The sequence below is a fragment of the Mustela erminea genome, chromosome 11, assembly GCF_009829155.1.
Source record: "Mustela erminea isolate mMusErm1 chromosome 11, mMusErm1.Pri, whole genome shotgun sequence".
NCBI lineage: Eukaryota > Metazoa > Chordata > Mammalia > Carnivora > Mustelidae > Mustela > Mustela erminea.
The window spans coordinates 24,264,095-24,276,672 of record NC_045624.1 but is presented as its reverse complement, the minus strand read 5'-3'; the positions used below and the strand labels follow the sequence as shown (position 1 = coordinate 24,276,672).

General features: G+C 38.9%; 1 protein-coding gene across 6 annotated transcripts in view; it reads right to left on the bottom strand.

Annotated features, from left to right (window-relative positions):
- Positions 1-12,578, bottom strand: part of GRM8 (glutamate metabotropic receptor 8) — a 732,641-nt gene that overhangs the window by 681,847 nt on the left and 38,216 nt on the right. The window lies entirely within an intron of this gene.

Below are 12,578 nucleotides of genomic sequence, written 5' to 3'. Positions count from 1 at the left end.
AAATGGTTAGGTCTAGGAGCCAGGAACCCTCGAAATGGTACTCTCTCTTACTCACATGCCCAACATCACAGAGCTCATTCACTTCCCATCCTTTGTTCTTTGACTCTAATGTGTACAACGTGGAAGTTGAAGTAGATGATTCCTAAAGTTTTATCCAGAAGGATCTGGATAAAAATTCTGTGATTCATTCGCAAATTAGTGTTAAGTAATTTTTTATCTCATATGTTTGAATGTTATTAAATAGCATAATCATAGCATTTTAGCAATAATGCATCGTATGTATTCCAAATATTCCAAGTTCACCAGCCCATGAATACAAATGAAGATGCATTTCCATTAACGCCTGAATTATAAGGGCTCAGGCTTCCTTCGAAGTCTCCCTCAGTTATTTTGGGGGTCACTTCACATTCAATAAGCATAAAACCAACCACTATATTTTCTACTCTGACCTTTCTGCTAGTCCTCTCCTCATAAGGAGGTAAGAGAACTGGTACACTGCCGTGTCTCCAGGGTCACCAAGACATGACTGGCTTAATGGAGCTATCCTGTCTACTACTGCTTTGCAGCAATCCAATGTGCTCTACTGGGGGCACAAGGAGCATCCAGGGTATCAAATCTTCCTTGGGGTCTACAGCAGGTGAGGAGAAAATGATGGAGCTTTACCCACCTGCTGATGTTATGACTGGTCCACTGGGCCCAACAGTTCTTTCCTGCTCACTTTCACATGGTCTTTCACAAACACTACTCCTTCCCTTCTGACCTTTACCCATCTCCAGCTATACTCCATATAGCCCTCTTTATTCTCATCTCTTTCCCCACCTCTCTCCAGGCACTTTTGCATAAAACTGGTCCCTCTTTTCCCTTCAGGAATAGAGGCTTTTATGACCATCATTTTAGGAAACTACATCCCCACCGAAGTGACAAACTTGATGTTCCAAAAGCTATAACCCATGACAGACTCAGTTAGGAAGTTCTGCCAGCTATGGATACATGAGAAAACCGAGAGCCACTGGCATCAAGGACACTAGCCCCAGAACTAGTCCTTAAACCCCTCAATTTTATTTCCTATAAGTTTATTTCTCCATCCAAGTGCTGGATCCTAGCATCTTCCTACCTCCACTCACAGAGTTAGAGTACTTGGATGTCATGAGTGAGATGCAGTCATGCCAGCCCACCAAGGTGCTTTATGATTCCTGAAAAGCTGGATTCCCTAACCATTCTGGTAAGGTTGTCAATAATCTTCCTCAAAGGTGGTGAAGTCATCTCCTAAAACAACTGACTTGAGATAATTAATCCATTTAACATGGGTTTTCCTAATCAATATAGAAACTTTGAGCCTCTAAATTCTAAAAGATGAGTTCTATAGTCCTATATGACTTTTCCTGGCTATCAACTGCCCTAAGTAGGGTAGCCTGAAGGTACATATAGACTTTGCTAAATAAATTTGGATTAAGTAACTTGTGTTTTTCTAATACACATAAAAATTATTTCCCTATCTTTGTGAATTCTTTCACAGCTAGATCTTCTGTAATCCTGAGAAGCTATACTTCCTTGGAATTAATATGGCACCGTAACAGCAAACTTCAGAAGAATTTCCAGGCTTGTGCACCGCAAACGCATGTCCAACTAGCTTCATCAGCAGCTGTCTTGTACATAACTCAGTCGGAAAGAAAGCAAGCGCCTCCAACATTCTGCAAACCCACAGAAATCCAAGCTGCTTAAGTCTCATGAATCCTATGTGCAAGAACACTGGAGAGCTCCCCAGCAGGAAGTTCAAACTCTGGTTGCCTGGGACATTCCTAGAAGACTCTTCCTTAATTATCCATCAGGGCGCTATGATATTAATTTAGACAAGAGATGACAATAGCTAGGCTAATAATAATAATAACAGCAGAGATAAACACAAAGGACAAATTCAGAAGCTAACTAGGAGATGAAATGGCTTACATGCCCACAAGCATGCATGGGAATGGGCAATGAGGGAAGGAGAGGAGGCAGTGATGACTCCCAGATTTCTGGCTTACATGCTGGAGAGAAAGCTGCCATTTTTTATTCATCAAAAGAAAGAGAAGCAGAGCTGGAGAGAAATACAGTTAATTGCATACTAATTTATATTTGCAAAATGATGAAGCACATGGAAGAGCATACATTTTTTATTTATAAAATGCTTATATTCTTATTTAAGAGAAAATATTGATATTTACTATCTATGCATTTGGCCCTCTATTATTTTCAGAATCTTCATTCTAGAGTTTTCTATATGTCTTAATAGGACACAAAATAATATTAAACAGCAGAAAAGGGAAATAATTTAATGAAGTAATTAAATTAGATCAAACTTTTATTAAAACACTAATCAGAAATGCTCACTCATTTATTCAACAAACATTTATTAAATGCCAGCTATGAGCCAAATATCATTCTCAGCTATAGAAATACAGATACTAATAATGCCTGACATGTAAGTAGCACCAGCTACCATGCTACTGCTTGACCTGCCATTACAATCTCCACCATGACCCTGCAAAGACGATGCTTTGGAATAGCTGTACTTATAAATGGATGATGAAACTGAAAGACATGCATAGGAACCTGGGTAACAAGTAGGGAGCCAGGATTTGTACCCAACACTGAGACTGCTATACCACAACTTCCTCAAAGAGCCCAAGATCCCTTCAGGAGCCAGACCCACAAGCAAATGATTATAAAGCTATTGTAATGCTCATCTTACTTGTTCACCTCAAAACTCACAGATCTGCCATTTTCTAGGCCTCTAACCACTGGAGTCAGTACACCTTACATGATCTGTTATCACCAGCTTCTTCTTAATCCCTTTGCCTATAATTGTCTCACTCCCTGGTTTTCAGTCATTTCCTTGAGTTTTCCAGCATGTAAACTACCTGAATTTCTTTTCTTTTTCCTGTTATTTGACTTTTTGCCCTAAACGCCAAACTTTTCCTTGGGGATACATCCCAATTCTATTTTCCACGGAAGTTTTAATCTTGGAATGTCTAATAGAGTGTGTTTCTTTCAACATCGGGATATAAATACTTAAAATAGATGTTTGGCTTGGTGCTACAAGAAACCAAGGGCAGGCAACCATGAGCCAAGGGACCTACCATGTTTACTTAAATATGGTTTAGTTTTCTCCCCTCTCTCTACTCCAATAAGACTTAGCACCTAGAACAAAACACTGTGTCTTCAGTTTGCACTCTGAGACTTCTGTAGAAGTAAATCCCCCTGGAAATTCATTTAAGAAGGAGCAGGGATACATAGTAGCTTTTAGGAAGGAATTACCCTAGAACCAGCACTAAGTGCCAAATCAGAAAGGAAGCTTATTAAAACCCCACCACCTTTTCCAAAGTCAAGAATATACTGTCCACTATGAAGCCCAGCCAAGTTGTCTGCTGTTGAGTTTTCAGTGAAAGAGAACACTGAGGAGACAGAGGGTTACCCTCTCCAGAAACCCTGAGAATTCAGTATCCTGTCTGATTATGCTGCTCTATTATTCACCACATCCCATCCTGCCCAAGTCTAAATTCCAAACCTTTAGAGCTGGATTCAGAGTTTCCAGAGTGGAAAGTGTAGAATGAACCAAAGAAATCCTACACATGTAATTCACACACTATGTCCGCTCTTGAAAAACTACAAGGTTCTGGAGTCCCGGCAAGCAATAGAAGTGAGAGAATTCCTAACCCTGCTAAGAGTTTAGACATTAGACCCTGAGGATAAGCATGAAATCAGCTTTAAAAAAATGTGAGGGTCCCCAGTCAACTTTAGAGAGGCAGAATTCTTTTCCCTACTTCCAAGAGACACCAACGGTAGCACAATGACTAAATTACAAAGTCATACCACAAAGATGTTGATTCTTTTAGTTTGGGGAGTTGCTAAAAGAACAGCAAGGATCTAGGCATTATGAATAAAATTAGCTCCTTTCATGTAGGCTCACCTCTGTAAACAGTGACATACAGCTGCTGATTTATATACTGTCTTTTAACTTTGTTTAAAAAAAAAAAAAAAGAACTTTCAATATTTATGATGTTTTACCTCCCAAGCATCCTATGAGGTGTGCATTAACTAAAAAGGTTTTAGCTCTCAATTCAAAGGAGAATGTTCTAACCCTGTGAAATACCAGGTGATAGAGCAAACAATGTCATAAGGGAGTAAACTCCAGTCGAGCATTCAAGGCAAAGCTGGATGGTCATTTGTCACAATTGCTTTAGAGAGTTCTAGTAATTTGGAAGAGAGGTAAGAATAAATGAGTCCTAAGATTTCTTCTAATCCTAATGTATATGAGGAATCTGTTTTTAATTGCAAAAGCATCCAAAGTAAAGTGTCAGTGACTTCCCTCAGTCACACAATCAGAAACTCTTAACTCCTAGTACACTTTCCACTAGATGATCTTCAGCACCAGTAAACTCGGTCTCATAGCCCAGGAGGACACTGGCTATGAAAAGTTCCCTTTGGTTTCACAAATAATAGGCACAAATAAAAGGCTCAACCTCTGATGGACAGTACTTCACATATTTCATAAGATGATCAACTTAGTATAGGTTCTGCATTATTCGACTGAGACTGTTTCATAACTTCTGAAACTGATGCCAAGAGTATCTCAAAGTTAGTATAGAACATTCTAGATAATTGGGTTAAACTAATAATTTTACTGCTAGTCTCACAAACATATGGCAGCACTTAATTTGGCTGAGTCGGTCTCATACTTAGACTATGGGAAAAAGAAGACTTTTTCCCATCATAAAGATCACAACTTTATATAATGGCATCCCTTGCATAACAGTCACACCCCTATTTTTGGACTGGCAGAGCCAGCATAAAAAGTGTTGTCGTCACACAAATAAATACAGCACTTTAGAGGTGTTTTTAAAGACAAAACTGCATTTTCAATCTTATTACTACTTTTCAAATGGCAGAGGCTGGACAGAGGTTCCAGGCATCTCGCTTCACTGCTTTTGAAGCTGTTGCAAGAGTGACCCAACTGACTAGAGCCACATATCTTCCCAAACAGAATTTCCCAGGAAGTCTGAGGTTATTTGGGTCAAGTTCATAGGTATTTGATTCAGAGCCTGATCATATAGCTTTTGTGTTGTATGAGCACACTAGGACATTGAGTTATCTTTTAACTGAGACATAAAAACCATGGTAACAACCTACTTGTATTCATTGTCAAGTTTTCATATCATTACAGCCAAAGAAATGAAAGCCACATCCAACCTGCTTGCTTCTATTAATACACACAATGAACTTTGATGTAAATGTCAGACATGCTCACTTTAGGCTTCTGGTCAAATCTGCATGAAGATAATTAAATTCCAAGTTTCTAAATCCCCCCTGTAAATTCAACAGATACGACAGATTTCTCTTCTTGTACTAAGCTATTGTTTACTATTGTTCTGAACTATTCAACAGCTGTAATTTTGTAGCTCACTAGATGTTGAAGGGTGTGGTAAGTGTACAGAGGGCTACGAATGTGTGTACACTCAAAGCCCAATGCCAGTTGTGATGTTACACTAACCCACATTTCCCCATTTCCACAAAACATCACTCTGCTTCATCTGGCTCATTCCTTCAGATACCTGGTAAACTGTGGTCAATTTCTCCTCCCTATATACCTTCATTGGCTCCACCTGCTTTGTCTAATCAGGTAGTCACTAGCCACATGTGGCTATGGCGCACCTGAAAAGTGGCCAGACTGAGATTTTCTGTAAGTAAATGGTCGCATAACAGATTTTGAAGACTTTACATGAAAAAAGAATGTAAAAGTTCTCAATAATTTTAATATTGATTACCTGTTGAAATAAGAATATTTTGTATATATTGGGTTAAATAAAGCACATATACTAGAATTATAAAAAATTTCTACATGTGTGGTGCCTATTACTTTTCTGTTTGATAATGGCAAGTTAGATATTTTTAGGTTCTCTTTCTCTGACTCAGTTCCACTGAGCCTTTTTCAATCAGACATAAGTCTTCTATCTTTTATGTCTCTCAATCTCTTTTTTTATCCTTTCGTCTTTCTGAGCTGCCTACTGGGTATTTCTCATATTTATCTTCCAAGTCACTGATTCTTTCTTCATTGGGTTTAATCTATTGTTAATCCACTATTCCATTAGGTTTTGTATGTTTGTTTGTTTGTTTAAAGATTTTATTTATTTATTTCAGAGAAAGAGAGAGAGAGGGCATGTTGGGGGGGGTGACAGAGGGAGAAGCAAACTCCCCACTAAGCAGGGAGCCTCAATGAAGGGCTCGATCCCAGGACCCTGAAATCATGACTGAGCCAAAGGCAGATGTTCAACCAACTGAGCCATCCAGGTGCCCCTGTATATCTATTTTGACATTTTGAATATGGTTTTGTTGAATTGCCACACAAGATTTCACCAGGGTTAGAAAAAGGTTGAAAATTGTTAGGCAGTTTCTACGAATGCTGAATGTATGCATACTCTGTGACCTGACAATTCCCTTCCTAGGTATAAACCAAGAGAAATGGATAAATAATAACTGAAAATCACCCAAATTCCAAGCAGTAGAATGAGTAAATAAATTGTGATATACTTACACAATGGAACACTATATTAAATAAGTAACAAACTACAACTATGTAGAAAAATATGAATGAATTTCATATTTTTATCATTCTCATATGCTGAGAGATGAAGGTCATATCCAAAAAAGTATGTCCTATATAAATTTATAAAATGCTTTAAAAAAAAAAAAAACAGGCAAACTGACTATGGTATTAGCATTCAGGTTAGTTTTGCCCTTGGAGTAGGGAGATTATCTGGAAAAGTACATGAAGCAAGCTTCTGAGATGCTGATAAGGTTCTGCTTCTTAAGCTGAATACTAGTTCCATGATGCATATAATTTGTGAAAATTCATCAGGTTATATAATTATGGTGTTTACATTTTTCTATGTGTAAGACTTTTTAAAAATATTATAAATCCAAACTCCTTATCAGTCAGATTTTCAAAAAACTTGGTGGTTAAAACTCTTTGCCCCTCTCAGTTTTCAATTTAAAATATAATAGTCCTTGAAATCTTGCCCTTTGCAATGATGTGGATGGAGCTACAGTGTATTATGCTACACGAAATAAGTCACAGAAAAACAAACATCCTATGATTTCACTCATATGGAATTTAACAAATGAAACAGATGAACATAGGGGAAGGAGAGAAAGAAAGAGAGAGGAAAATCGTAAGAGTCTTAACCAAAGAGAATAATCTGAGAGTTGCTGGAGAGGAGGTGGGCAGGGATGGGCTAAATAGGTGATGGGGACTAAGGAGGGCACTTGTGGTGAGCACTGGGTATATGTAAGGAATGAATCACTAAATTATACTCTTGAAACTATATGCTAAGTAGAATTTAAATAAAAACTTAAAAATTATATATATATAACTATATATGCTTTATATAGCATATATAGTTATATGTATATATAACTATATATATGTATATATAACTATATATACATATAACTATATATGTATATATATGCTATATATAGTATATATAAGCATATATACAGTTATAGTTATATATATAATTTATATATTTATATATATAATTTATTTCCAGAGTTTCATTTTGGTTCTTTTTCAAATTCTAATAATTTTTTTAAAGATTTTATTTATTTATTTGACAGAGACACAGTGAGAGAAGGAATACAAGCAGGGGTAGTGGGAGAGGGAGAAGCAGGGTTCCCACCCAGTGGTCCTGACCCTGGGATCATGCCCCAGGACCCTGGGATCATGACCTGAGCCAAAGGCAGATGCTTAACGACTGAGCCACCCAGGCACCCTGTGACTAAACAGCCTCTTCTTCCTTGCTCATGTTTTAAATACTGTCTTTTATTTCTATAAATATTTTCAGGATACTTAGTTTATACTCTGACTCTAATAATCCTTATATTGAAGTCCTTGGGAAGTCTAACTCTATTGTTTTTGTTTCTGCTTGTAACTTGTACACTCTGTGATTAGTAACATTTTATTATGAATTCATACATGGCTGATCTCAGTCTGTGGGGTTCCTAAAGAGCCTCTGTTGTGGGTGCATTCCTCCAAAGGGGATCCTTGTTTTACTGGGCATTCTGAGTCTCACACTAGAATCTACTTAACCCAATTCTTTAACTTGAGGTTTCCTGGACAGTATATGTGGATAACGTATATTTAAACCCAAAATCCTCATGAGGTCAGAATTCTCAGGACTCTTATGATTTCCCCGTTTCCAGCCAAGGCTGGAACAAGCAACTTATCACAGCAACTTTCTTTGCCAATCTATCTTTTCACAGAGCATACAGATCTTCAAGCCTTCTGGTTTTGCAAGCTCTTAATCAGGCCTGAGTCACTACCTCGTAGCATCCAAGACCTTGTCTCCTATTCTACCACACCGCCCCCAGCAACAGCCTCTGTTGTGGGACAGAAACTGAGGCTCCAGGTTTCCGTTATCTTCACACAGCTCCAAGGCAGGCCATAGTTCAGGTGTTCACTCACCACCCTGATGTCAGCTCTCCCTATTTAGCCCAATTTACCCTGAATTTGTCTGAGCTTGGCTACACTTTTGTATGATATCCAGCATTTCTCGGTATGCGTAATTAGGAATTTCTCAAAACATTCAGTCTGCCATAATACCGGAGGCAGACGTACGCCAGGCCTTCTCCACCTGATGCTTAAAAGCGAGTTAAACAATATAGCTGGAACTTCCAGGGCTTTGGAGAGGCTCCTCTCTGTCACCTCCCGGCTTAACTATACCTGAATTTTATAGAACTAAAAGATGTTTGAAGTGAATTGAGATAAGTTGGGATGTCAATTAATTTTCACAATATGCTACCACCTACCACTTAGTAGACATACTTTAAAAAAAAAATTACCCAACAGAGAGATCCTTACTACTTCTTTATTCCAAAGAATAAAATAATTCAGAAACCATTCATTCAAACAACAAATATTCACAGAAGTAATTAGAACATGAAGGTGGCCCTCAAGGAGTTTAGTAACAATTCCTTAAAGGGCTTCCCCCATCCCTTAAATGCAAACTGATCAAAAAGCAGCGACTGCTCAGCATATAGCGCTAAGAGTCTGAGAACAAGTCAAAGTTCAATAGATAAAAGTGACTTGTTAAAAATATGAATTATACCTCTAACAGCTTTTATTAGAGCTCTTATACCTCTAACAGCTTCTCATTGCTTCTAGACTATAAACCAAACTCCTCCATGGCCTACAAGACCCTGTGGGATGTGCCCCTGCTTATCTCTCACTCTTCATCTTTGACTATTCTTCTTGTTCATTCCATTCTCTCTACACTGGCTCCCTCTGTTCTTCAAAGATGAGTCATTCTCAATTTAACTCATTTTCATGGACTCTTCCTTTCCCCTAGAATACTCACTCTTCTCTCAGATCTTTATATGGTCCCCAAGTTCCATCATCTGGGTCTCAATTCAACTGAGAGACCCTTTGAGAAGGTCCTTCCTTGACCAGCCAGTATCATTTACCTATTACATTGCTCTTTTTCCTAGTTTCTTCATAGTACATATTGGTGTTTTAAAATATCTAATTTTTTATGAATCTTCTCACTTACGAAGTCCATTCCTTGCTTTTCTCTGGATTCTCTAAATGAAGTTGGTATACACAGTGAGGGCTCCCTTCATATAGGAGAATGAGAAGAATAAATAATCATTGATGCCTGCAAGTGTGAAAAATAGGAGAATTGCTTCCACTTGTGCCACCTAATTGCATTCCAGGAAATAAGACAAGCAACAGAAACTTCCAGTTAGTGCAACAGTTGCTATAAGGTTCAGTAGTAGCTAAAGGGACAGCAATGAACTCTGTTGGGAGCAAGTGTGGGAAACATCAGAGAAACTGTCCCAGAAAAGGCAGCCAACAAAAGACCCTAAAGAATGAGTGGGAGATGCTGTCTAGACATGGTGGGAAAGAGTAACCAGACAGGAAAAGACCACGTGCAGTGGCAAACATGAGAGACTCCTCTTTCCTTTATGCCGTCACCCTAAGTTCAGAGACTGTAGAACTTCTCAAAGTGTTTAGGTGTGGCCCCTCATCATGAGGTGGCCAGAGTGTCCGCCTGTGGACCTTGGCTGCCAAGAAACTGTGCAATTTATAAGCAAACTGTTTCATCCCTCCGTCCTTGGTGGCAGCATCTGGGTGATCAGGGTGTGAATCGAAAGTCTCCAAGGGCCCCCCGCCCCCGCTACACTCAGCTCTCAAAACCCATCACTGACTCCTATGCTTGCTCCAGAACATGTTATAAAGTTGCCAATACTGATACTGTGAAACACAAAGTCCTTTTAAATGGTTAAATTTGTGTATGGCTTTATATTTGGTTTTTAATGATTAAGAGAGACTCCACAGAATATCTGTGTTCCAGTCCACTGCTTGATTATGGCTCAATGCATAAATCAATTACGAAATGCAGCTCTGGATTTTGGTCAATTCTAAAGCCTTGTTGTGCAAGCTGCTTGTGGCTGGGCAGCCTCACCAGGATGAGCACAGAGCAGAAGGCAGACCCAGGTCTGTGATTCCTATACCACAGAGCTTCACAACATGACACCTGCAGACCTCTCATTCCATATCACCTAAACTTCTTTTTAAAAATGCAGGTTCCAGAGAGGGAGACAAACCATAAGAGACTCTTAATTATAGGAAAAAATTGAGGGCTGCTGGAGGGGAGGAGGAGTAGAGGGATGGGATAAATGGGTGATGGACATGGGGAGGGTATGTGTTGGAAGGAACACTGGGTGTTATACAAGACTGATGAATCACAGACCTATACCCCTGAAACAAATAATACACTATGTGTTAATAAAAATAAATAAATAAAAGCAACTCAGGTTCCTGAATGCAAATCAAAACCACAATGATATATCCTCCTCACACCTGTCAGAATGGCTAAAATCAAAAACACAAGAAACAAGTGTTGGCGAGGCTGAAGAGAAAAAGGAACCCTCATGTACTGTTGGTGGGAGTACAAACTGGTTCAGCCACTGTGGAAAACAATCTGGAGTTTCCTCAGGAAGTTAAAAATAGAACCACCCAGGTGCCTGGGTGGCTCATAGGTTAAAGCCTCTGTCTTCAGCTCAGGTCATGATCTCAGGGTCCTGGGATTGAGTCTGGCATTGGGCTCTCTGCTCAGCCGGGAGCCTACCACCCCCCCTCCGCTTCTCTACCTACTTGTGACCTTTGTCTATAAAATAAATAAATAAAATCTTTAAAAAAAAAAAAAAGAGAACTACCCTACAATCCAGTAATCACACTACTGGATATTTACCCAAAAGACACAAAATAATTCAAGCATCATCGAAGCATTATTTACAATAGCCAAATTGTGGAAGCCACCCAAGTATCCATCCATCAATAAATGGATAAAGATGCGGTGTATATACATACAATGGAATATTACTCAGCCATAAAAAAAGAATGGACTCTTGCCATTTGCAACAACATGGATGGAGCTAGAAAGTTTAAGGTTAAGCAAAATAAGTCAGTCAGAGAAAGACAAATGCCATATGTTTCACTCATATGCAGAATTTAAGAAACAAATCAAATGAGTGAAGGGAAAAAAGAGAAAGACAAATCAAGAAACAGACTCTTAATTACAGAGAACAAACTGATGTTTACCAGAAAGGAGGTAGGCAGGGAGATGGGTGACAAAGGTGATGGGGATTAAAAAGTACACTTATCATGAGCACTGAGTAATTACAGAATTGTTGAATCACTATATTGTATACCCGAAACTAATATAACACTATGTTAACAATAATGGAATTAAAATTAAAAATTTAAAGAAAGAAAAGAGAAACAAATTCAGGTTCATGGGTCCAATGACCTACCACTCCTCCAGACCCAACTGAATTAGAATCTGTCATGAGTGGAGCCCAGAAATCTATTAATAAGAATAATAATTCTCATTATAGGTATATTCTTGTACCTATTCTTAAATATAACATAGGTCATTCTTTCTTAGGCACTCTCAAGTACAGAACCACTACCTCTTTTTTTAATTATGTTCAGTTAGCCAACATATATCATTAGTGTTCGATGTAGTGTTCAATGATTCACTAGTTGCATATAACATCCAGTGCTCCTTATTACATGTGCCCTCCTTAATACCCATCACCCACTTACCCCATTCCCCACCCCCCTCCCTTCGGTAACCCTCAGTTTGTTTCCTGGAGTCCAGAGTCTCTCGTGGTTTGTCTCCCTCTGATTTCTTCCCATTTCATTTTCCCTCCCTTCCCCATGGTCCTCTGTGCTATTCCTTAAATTCCACATATGAGTGAAACCATATGATAATTTTCTGTGTCTGTTTGACTTATTTCACTCCACATAATCCCCTCCAGTTCCATCCATGTTGAGGTCAATGCAGAACCACCACCTCTTAGCTTCATTCTGTCCTGTGGCAAAAACAAAATGTTAACAATAATAGTGGCTAGCATCTACTGAGTGCTTCTTCCATGCCACAGAAGCCTGTAGCAGGATTCTCTGACTGATTGCCTTTCTTGTCCCAGCTGTGTTGCATCACCTCCCCCAGCTCAAGGAGCAACCAGGGGAGGGA